This window comes from Hyalella azteca, unplaced genomic scaffold (genome assembly GCF_000764305.2).
Source record: "Hyalella azteca isolate HAZT.00-mixed unplaced genomic scaffold, Hazt_2.0.2 contig4200, whole genome shotgun sequence".
Lineage (NCBI taxonomy): Eukaryota > Metazoa > Arthropoda > Malacostraca > Amphipoda > Hyalellidae > Hyalella > Hyalella azteca.
In genome coordinates this window covers 102305-112288 of record NW_025934423.1, presented here as the reverse complement: position 1 = coordinate 112288, position 9984 = coordinate 102305, and the positions used below count along the sequence as shown (strand labels likewise).

The window sequence follows — 9984 nt, the reverse complement described above, 5'->3', positions numbered from 1 at the left end:
AAGTAGCAGCTTTGTAGCGGCCAGTAGCAGTGGTGTAGGTGCCAGTAGCGCCTAGCAGCATCCATGTAGCGGCCAGTAGCAGTGGTGTAGCGACCAGTAGCAGTCATGTTGTTGTTGTGGTTCCCCGGTCTCATTTTTATAAGAGACCCCAGCAGTCACGTAGCGGCCAGTAGCAGTCATATAGCTAAGTGTACTAGGAGTTTGTTCCCCAGAGGGAAAACCAGAAAATGACAGGTCTTCCAGCTTTCGACCCTATATTACCAGAATTCCCACCAGAAAAACGATAGGGTCGAAGATAATGGTGAAACTTTAAAGATAATGAAGATAATGTACTGTGACCTCACAGGTTAGGTTAAGATAGGTCTGGTTCCGCTATCTTCAAGAAAATTTTATAGTGAAGCTTGACCGAACTTAACCTAACCTGTGTAGACTCTCACCATTTAAAGATAATCGAAAATTATCTTAGACGTATTTGTGCGTTTTTAAAGATAATCATTATCTTAGAAGATAAATCGACTCGGAAGAGCGACCCTATGCACTTCCAGCTTTCTGGTATAATACCAGATTATGGTATTATTTCCATTAATTTAATACCAAAATGGCATGCAGCAGTAAAGTTACGGCCAGTAGCAGTGGTTTATTAATTTTTATTAATAAACCGTTTATTGCGGTTTAATTAAATTAATTAATTTTCTATACAGTACGTTTATTGCGCGTTTGATTCATCATTAGTGACCATGATACGAATTACTCGTATCCGAATGCTTTTTTCAGGCACTTCAGCGTAGCAGCGAGCAACGTTGGGTCTATTTATTGTTCAGTGAAGTTGAGCAACGTTGCGTCTGGTTAGTACTTGAACGGGAAACTTCCATGGAATCCCAGATGCTGTTGGGGGCTGGGTGGACCAAGCTTGTAGCAGTGAGTTGTGGGTTCGATCCAAGCTAGTAAGAACAGCTCTGGTCAAAATCGGCGAAATGGCTAAGTGGTTAATTAAGTACAGTAAAATTTGAGCACTGGTGAGTTGTGTGTTCGAGACCCGCAATAAGCTGTTTAAATTCTGTTATACTGAAAATCGACGAGAGGCCTGATGGCCTAATCTTCGCTGACAGCGCCGTGTTATTATTATGTTCTAAGTTTGCAGGAGCTTTCAGTACTTACAAAACGAAGTAAAATGTACGGAAATCACACGCAGTAACAGTAGTGGATTCACACAATGAAAGAAAATGTACGAAAATGAAACACAATAATATTAAATCCAAACAGAAAAATTTTAATGGCTGGCGACACTAGGATCAATTAAATCGTTAAAATTGTAAAGAGATTAATTAAATTGCTTTGTCTTAGTTTATAGAAGAAATTTTTTAGTTTTATTATCATTCACATACATTATTTTGATGCAGTGTGCATAACATGAATCTGGCAAAGAGACTAAGTTGTTCAAATCTTTCTTAAATTTTTGTCCCATTGCTGGGAGGGCAGCCGAGCACCACCAATTTTGTGCACCAATCAGCCCTGAATAGACCGCCTAGCATATTTCCGGAAGACGGAGGATTAAACCTGTCGTAAGTATCCAGCCCATGACATCATCTTGTTTTGAATATTACCGGCTTTATACTGCCATACACGAAAGCAAATAGCCTAGAGTGTAATGCTCGTCCACCACTAAACATTACATCGAAACATCATTTCATACCCTGGCTATAGCTCGAAATGTATTCAGCGTTCAACGGACTGCCATCAATTAGCATAGATAGTCAGCGAAACTGCATGAAACCTGCCGTATATCACCAGACCGCGGATCGAACATGACTTTAGGGACTTCCTTAAAATACGTAAATTTTACCTCACTGAATCTGGGGTTATGTTCCCGATAGCATAGTTCTGTTCCAAAATCTATCGTCATTAGACCAGTGGCCGTTCGACTCGGGGCTGATTCGATGCATGGGCGAGATAAGGACGGGTCGGTGGCGATTCGAACCTCATATTTAGTGCAAGGCTCCGAGGCGCTCGCTCTGTCCGAGTGGTGCAGAATTTTTTCGCGTTTTGGCAGACGATGCTGGGCTTACTACGTCAGACTACATTCATGTGGGCTTATTGATCTCCTTCAATGTATGTGATCTGTCTGGTAGCTTGCGGCTGATAATGTTAAAGTCCAGAAGTGTTACAGGCTACATTCTTGAGGGAAGAGATCACGAAAGTCCATTCGAAGCACGGCAGTGGTGGTCTTCGATAGGCATCCATATTAGACAGGGCCGCAGCTCTCGTCGACATTACAATACATTATTTGAGATCTGAACTAGCGGTCCCAGCAATTAATTACGCGTGAAAACTTGCACCTTCTTACCAGTTCCAATGTTAACTCTTTTTGTCCCATAGCCTCCATCATTTTCTTCTCTAGTAACTTTGGCATTTTAATTATTATGCACAACCCTTGATAATATAGTTTATTCTCTAATTCCGGGGTGCTTGCGTTTTTCACTTCTTCTGAACGCTTTGGCTCGCCCGCCAAATGTTAATGCAAGTTTCCTGAATTAAATCCCAAATCAAAGTAAATTCTCTTTGCGAAAATAATCTTCAATAAGCACCTTTTAAACTGTACATCTCACAAGTAGCCTTTGGGTGAAGTTGTTGTGGCATGCAAAGCAAGTGAACTTGTTGTGCCATGCAAGGTAAATGAATTCGTTGTGGCATGCAAGGTAGGTGAAGATTTTGTGGCATGCAAGGCAAGTGAACTAGTTGTGGCATGCAAGATAAGTGAAGTTGTTGTCGCGTGCAAGGTAGGTGAATATTTTGTGGCATGCAAGGCAAGTGAATTAGTTGTGGCATGCAAGATAAGTGAAGTTGTTGTGGCATGCAAGGCAAGTGAACTAGTTGTGGCATGCATGGTAAATGAATTCGTTGTGGCATGCATGGTAGGTGAAGTCGTTGTGGCATGCATGATAAGTGAAGTCGTTGTGGCATGCATGGTAAGTGAAGTCGTTGTGGCATGCATGGTAAGTGATAAGTGAAGTCGTTGTGGCATGTGTGGTAGGTGAAATAGCTTAGTTCGTTGAACAATGGACCAGATCTCCGTAGCCTACATACCCATAAGGTGACAATGTTGCAACGTATGCGCTCGCGTCAGTGTTTCCTTTTATTTCTAAGAACTTCTTCATCAAATAGAAGCCAGTGCGGCATTCAAGATAACAAAATGTAATCTTTTTGAGGCACATAACCCTGATATAACATAAGTTTCTGTGTTTACATGCACTTTTAATAAAAAAATGTTTAAAAACATTTGAAAAAAATGTAATTTTTTTGAGGCACATAAACCTGATATAACATAAGTTTCTGTGTTTATATGTACATTTAATAAAAAAATGTTTAAAAACATTTGACACTATACACGGCGGAAGCCGATTTTTCAGATTCCTTGCTTTCACATCACAGTGCTTACGTAAATTTCTTATAATTGAATTTTGCAAATAAACTGAGGAAAAGACAAATCCGGATAATTAAGAAAGATGCATGCAGGATCTGAACTTCATATATTGCATCATCTATGCATTAAAATGATCGTAAATCAATAAGTATTTGTTACAATAAAGAGTTTCTGTGTACTGACAGTGAGTACTTTGCAGATGCTCATTTTTTTCATCGTGAGTAGTTTACTTCAGTGTTCATGTCGGCCGTAGCAGTGTTTACTACCACTGCGCAATTAGTTCATACTTGCAGTATCTTCTCAGGTACGCAGCGGGTTCTATTAAGTCTACGGAGTTGACTCCTAAGATTTCATTTACTTTCCCAAAAGTTCACACGCAAAAACAACGCCAAATAAATTCACGGTTTGTTCGGAGTTTTTTTGTTTTTAAATTTTGGATGAACTTCTGATTTAAGTACAATACTTCTTTTCCTTGTCCCAATTTCTATTAAATGTGTACATATTCAAAATTTTTCAATATCTATTTCATCATAAATGTTGAAATCACCTGATTTTTTAGCTTATGAATTTCAATCATTATTAATGATAACAATCATTTTTCCGATTATTTTGACTGATGAAAGAAGAAATATTTCGGAGATTTCTTGTAATTTTAATATTTATTGAGTGATGGTTGTCAAACTGCATATTCTCAGTGATGTTTATAAATTTCCCATAACCCTTGAAAATTTTAGTTTCTAGCTTTAAGGATTCTTCAATAAACATTAAAATAATTTTTTTAAGTAAGCCATCATGTCCGGGATATAGTATTTAAAAGTTTTTCATCCAAACGATCATTCAAGTTAGATTAGTTTGCTTTAATATTTCTTCATCTAACCTTGGATAACATTTCACTACAATTAGTTCATAAACTTAAGGAACAGCGGCCCCAATACAACGAATTGATTGAAGCACTTCTCACGCAAGACGGCGAGGTCGGTCTTAGAGTTGGATGATTGTTCTAACAGCGATGATTGTTTTACCAGCGATGATTGTTCTAACATCGACGATTGTTTTATCATCAATTTTTGTCCTAACATCGACGATTATCTTAACATCAATGATTGACCTAACGTCTATGATTATCTTAACATCGATGATTGTCCTAACGTCTATGATTATCCTAACGTCGGACACGGCAACTCATGACTGTAACCACTGATTGGTTGTGGCGTTGAAAAGTTGTACGAGTTGCCACAATGTGGCGTGTGGCGCGAGCTGATTGACACGATAGCCTGCTCGGTGGTTTGGTCTTATTCAAAACTTTCATATATTATTAAAAGCTCAAAGACTTTACTTCACTACCCCTGCTAAACCATTGAAATGAGACGTACAGTCGTATTTATTTCAACACTATATTGCCACATTAAGGCTCTACCGTTGGATTATAAAGCACGGTTAATAGTTTGGATTATGTAAGTATTAAATGAAAGGAAAAATATAACGTCCTTCATTGTTAAAGCTGAGCTATAGAAAACGTCGATGCCCACCAAAGAAATTAAAATCAACTGTTGGGTTGAATAAAATGTATCTGCTGAATATATCTCATTACTTGGACGGAAAATGATTCTTAAGATTAACGATGACAGATGAAATTCACGACTGTTCAGTAGCCGTTTGCTGACAGAGTGCATTTAATTCCATAGCGAGTCAATTCATATAATAATGTCACACACAGAATTTGTATTGGTAGACTAGAAATTCATGGATAAAGACTTGTTCATGAAGAAACTAATGAACACAAATACGAGCAAAAAATATTAATATGCAAGTTGCAGAAGTCCAGCTATGTTTACAGGCTTCTTTTGCATCGTGGCTGCTATTTTGGTTACATCATGAAGCGAAAATATGATGAAAGATCTGGCAGATTTTGTTTTTCCTTATTTTCAGTGTCAAGAGAGTAAAATATAGTAAATCTTGATTTATTTTATTATTGGACCAAATTTCACATGTCCAATCCTTACGAAAACTTGAATCTAAAAAAAGAAATAACCAGTGCATATAATCGCATAACATTACATCGATAGCATTGTATTCAAATACACCCTTCACCCCACCTCTACCTAACACCCCAGCAGCCTGACCACAGCAGTCACCCCTCACCCCACCTCTCTCTGACACCCCAGCAGCCTGACCACAGCAGTCACCCCGCACCTCGCCTCTCCCTGACACCCCAGCAGCCTGACCACACCAGTCACCCCGCACCCCACCTCTATATGACGTGGTACACACACTCCAGGAAATATGACGTGGTACACACACTCTAGGAAATATGACGTGGTACACACACTCTAGGAATTATGACGTGGTACACACACTCTAGTCTAGGAAATATGACGTGGTATACACGCTCTAGGAAATATGACGTGGTACACACACGCTAGTCTAGGATATATGTCGTGGTACACACACTCTAGGAAATATGACGTGGTATACACACGTTAGGAAATATGACGTGGTACACATACTCTAGGAAATATGTCGTGGTACACACATTCTAGGAAATAGGACGTGGTACACTTCCGGGGAAATTTGACGTGACACATTCTAGTCAATAAGACATATTAAATAGAAAATATGAAATAGGTAGTCACCTGGACAGTTGATGAACAGATTAATCCAACAGGAATATTATGACAATTTATTACCCAAACCAAACGACTGGATGCTATATGACAGACAAAAAAGTTTTCAAATCAATTGTGCTGAAAAACATCAGCAGCACAACCGCAACCGACCGAATCAATCTCCTGATTTACCATAAAAGCAAGAAACTCGAAAATTTGATAATGAAAAATAATCCGTGAAAAAAGTCGTGGCCAGTGTAAGAAATCAATGTAATTTACACATATTAATGCCATGAAGAAGGTTGAGGACCTCTCCAGATGTAAATTACATCTGCTTTACCAGCACGACTTTAAGCCACCGCCTAGCGTGCCACCTCCAGACCAGAGGGCTAAGGAACCACATGAGAGAAGCTAATAGTGAGGCCCTGACTCTAGGGACGTTGCAGACCTACACCAGCATATTAATGAGATGCTCAGACACCACAAGACTGGCCATAGCTGAGGCTCACTTCATCAAGCACGAGTCTCCATCTATTAATTTACAAACTACCGGACTTGTCAGGACGTTGAAACTGTTCTTGTAATTCTAGCTTTGATTTTCAATTGATATACATAAACCTATGTTTGTACCTACGTCATTTCTAAATTTCAAATTCAAATTATTCAAACTCTTCCCATACTTGACAATGAATTTAGTTGCATTTGAAATGTCTTAAATTATAATAAAATGTCCATTTGAAGCCTGACATTTGAATTTTCAATTCCTATCAAAGGCCTAATTTGCCGATGGAAGAAAATCAGTAAGAAAATTTTCAGTAAGAAATATTCTCTGTTACTCAAAGACCTGCATTCAAGAACAGATAAAAATGAAGAAGTGAAGAAGAGGTTTATGGCAGCGGAATGACTTGTATGGCAGCGTAGCCCTGGTGACCAGATGATGTCTGAAATGTCGTGAGGTACCGTCCCTCCGCGCTGGTGTTGGTGACGAGGGTGACCGTCGACCATTCCGGTGGAAATCCGTCAAGTCTTCCAATTTTTTGCCCCAGGCTGAAGTCACTCGTGTTGCTGAGGATCACGTCCATGTTCTCAAGCCAACCATCAAATGCTGTAGCTATGATCACCGCTTGCACTCGAGTGGTCTCTTCCAGGTCAATCTGCGTGAAGCTGTTGGATCCTCGTTCTACAACGAAAGCTGGGTAAGAGGAGCAGGCGAATCCTTCTAAGGCATACTTCGGACCGTTAGTGGCAAGTGACCAAATCAAAGAGTAAGTGAAGGAAGAGTTTGTCCTCACTATGTCCCGGGGGTCCCCCCACGATGTGTAGCAAGCGTCGTACTGTGTTCCCGTTGTCGAAACCTGATGACCAGGCCATCGCACAGCAACAAACGCATAGAACAGAGCGCATGTACCTAGACCTGTTGAAATCCAAATACAGTCAATTAGTCAATTAGATTAGTATTCTACAGTCAATAAAAATATTTTTCGTATTCTCGTCGATCGTGAGAAAACAATGCAACCGTTAGTACCAGCTGAGGCCCGCCTACCTTCAACTAAATCCCTCTGATTCTTGCGAGTAATTACAAGCGTAATAATGACGTTATTGCATGAACTTCACACAAACCTGTTACACACATTTTAAGAAATGCTTACACTTCCTAAGACATATTTGCTTGAATTATATACCTTTCTCTCACCTATTTAACGTAATACAGATCTGTTAGCAACTGGCTAACAATTTTTCCGCTACTTTCTTGAGCTTATTAAGAATATTCAGGCATATTGGGAGCGCAGCTGAGAGAAAGTGGGTGGGAGAGGTTGACACCCAAAGAGGGTAATCTTTGTATTATGATGATTATTCAACCTCGTCTGTAATTCAGACATGCAACCAAGTTCAGTTTCCATTTCTTGCATAGCAACTCCTCGTGCACAATTACACCTTCGCCGCTGCGCAAACTACATTACAAGGCACGATGGAACAATTGCGACAAAGCCTCCTGCCGCAAACAGCACCTCAACCGATCTATTGTCTCCAACGACATGCACCTCAGCCTTTGCATTGCCTCCGCCAACAGGCACTTCATCCCTTGTATTGCCTCCACAAACAGGCACTTCTTCCCTTATATAGCTCCACCAACAGACACTTCATTACTTGTATTGCCTCCACCAACAGGCACTTCTTCCCTTATATTGCTCCACCAACAGACACCTCATCCCTTGCATTGCCTCCACCAACAGTCATATCATCCCATGTATTGCCTCCACCAACAGGCTCACAAGTTCTTGTAGTGCCAGTAATTTCGTTTGAACTTCACATCCCTTAAAGCATTGATTATGAACAGTACAATAACGTTTATTCATAAATGTGTATGTATTATATGAATCAAGTTTTCCCACTGCAATTACATTCATTGACTGATGGTCAGTACGTACCAGTTAACGTACTGGGGGCAATCAAAAGACTTTCGCTATGGGTATGAGTCTTAAAACACGTTTCATACTCTTAAGAATGCAGAAGAAGCGTCAGTTGGTAGTCCGCAGACACACAAGGCCGCAGGCCATGCGAAGGCCCAGCCTGGACCCGGTGGCTGTTACTGTGGTGGAGTTAAGGAAGCACAGGGCCTCCGTGTAACTCCCCTCCACCTGACAGGAAGCGAGGGACGATACTCAGAGAAACTCTTCATTGATGTATGAGGGATTAGTTTTTGGACCAATAACTTTAATATTACTGATTGAAGGCAAAAAATATTTGCACAAAGGAAGTACTTGCATTAAAACAAGTTTTTACTTCGTAATGATGATTGCGTGAGTGTGGTATGGGAGGTGAGTGTTCGTCTTGGCCAAAGCCTTCGACAGTATTCCGAACGAGGGGCTGTTGCTTAAAGTGAATTCTTTGGGAATATAGGGAAATGTATTCCACTTGATCGAAGATTTGCGATATAAGTAGACGTCAACGGGTTAATATTTATGAAACTGTAGCTAACTGGTCATCAGTGTACAGTGGCGTGTCACAAGGAAGTGTACTTGGGTAAGTTTTACTTGTTGCTTTTGTAAACGATCTGCCAGAAGAAGCGTCAAGCGAGCGTTCCATGAATGCTGACAACAAAAAAGTTGTTATACAGCGAAGGGTGCGTCGAAAAGCGCAGTTGCAAGATGATCTTGATAGCCTAGTCGTGTTCAGGATTAGTATCAAGAAATAATGTTTCAGTAATAGTAATTTTTCCATTTCTAGTTTTGAGCCTTCAGGACTTTATGTTTTATGTATTAACTGGGTTAATTTCATTCTTTGCATAGGTTTCCTGTTGTTGACTACAAGTTCACAACACTTTTGTACCGATAAGATCAGTGAAATACATGTGTGAAAACTATGTGCTTTCAACATGAATTGAACCTGCATGAAGGAGATTTAGAGAAGGTGAACATAGAGACAGATTAATTCCTCAAAACAGCAAGCTGACAACATAAAAAGATAAGATTATCCTCGGTATCGTTGTATTCCTCACTGTGCAAGGCCTTGTCTCACCTTAGCAAAGCGTTGCGCTACGTGATCTCCGGACGCCTGCCCCAGCACGGATATCAACAGCAACAACTTTACTGAGCGATATTTTTCTGACATCTTTGCTCTATTGACGTGGTAATTTACTGGCAAACGAGGAGCTCGTATGTGATGAGATATTTTTGTCCTAAAGGTTGCTCTATGCTGTTAGAATTAGAGGTTAGTAGTTCACTGATAAATTCAATAATTTTTAATTTACAATGAAGCTGAAAGGTTCAGAATTTCCAGAAGTCATTTGCGTTGATGATGATTAACGAGTTTGGCGTTTGCGGTCAAGGACCACAGCAGTGATCCACAACGCGCACCCGTTTTGTTAGAATGTCCACGAAACTGAATTAATGCCACTCGTTTGCTTGAATCGTAAATTTAGTATAAATTTTATAACAAAGAAATTCCATGAAAATT

At 39.9% G+C, this 9984-nt stretch overlaps 1 long non-coding RNA gene across 1 annotated transcript; it reads right to left on the bottom strand.

Moving 5' to 3' along the window:
• Positions 1 to 5613: 5613 nt before the first annotated feature.
• LOC108681234 lies at positions 5614 to 9578 on the bottom strand. The gene is made up of 3 exons (XR_001931479.2): positions 9547 to 9578; positions 8525 to 8666; positions 5614 to 7441 (listed from the first exon to the last, which is right to left on the bottom strand). It is a non-coding gene; the product is annotated as an uncharacterized LOC108681234 (long non-coding RNA).
• Positions 9579 to 9984: the final 406 nt, after the last annotated feature.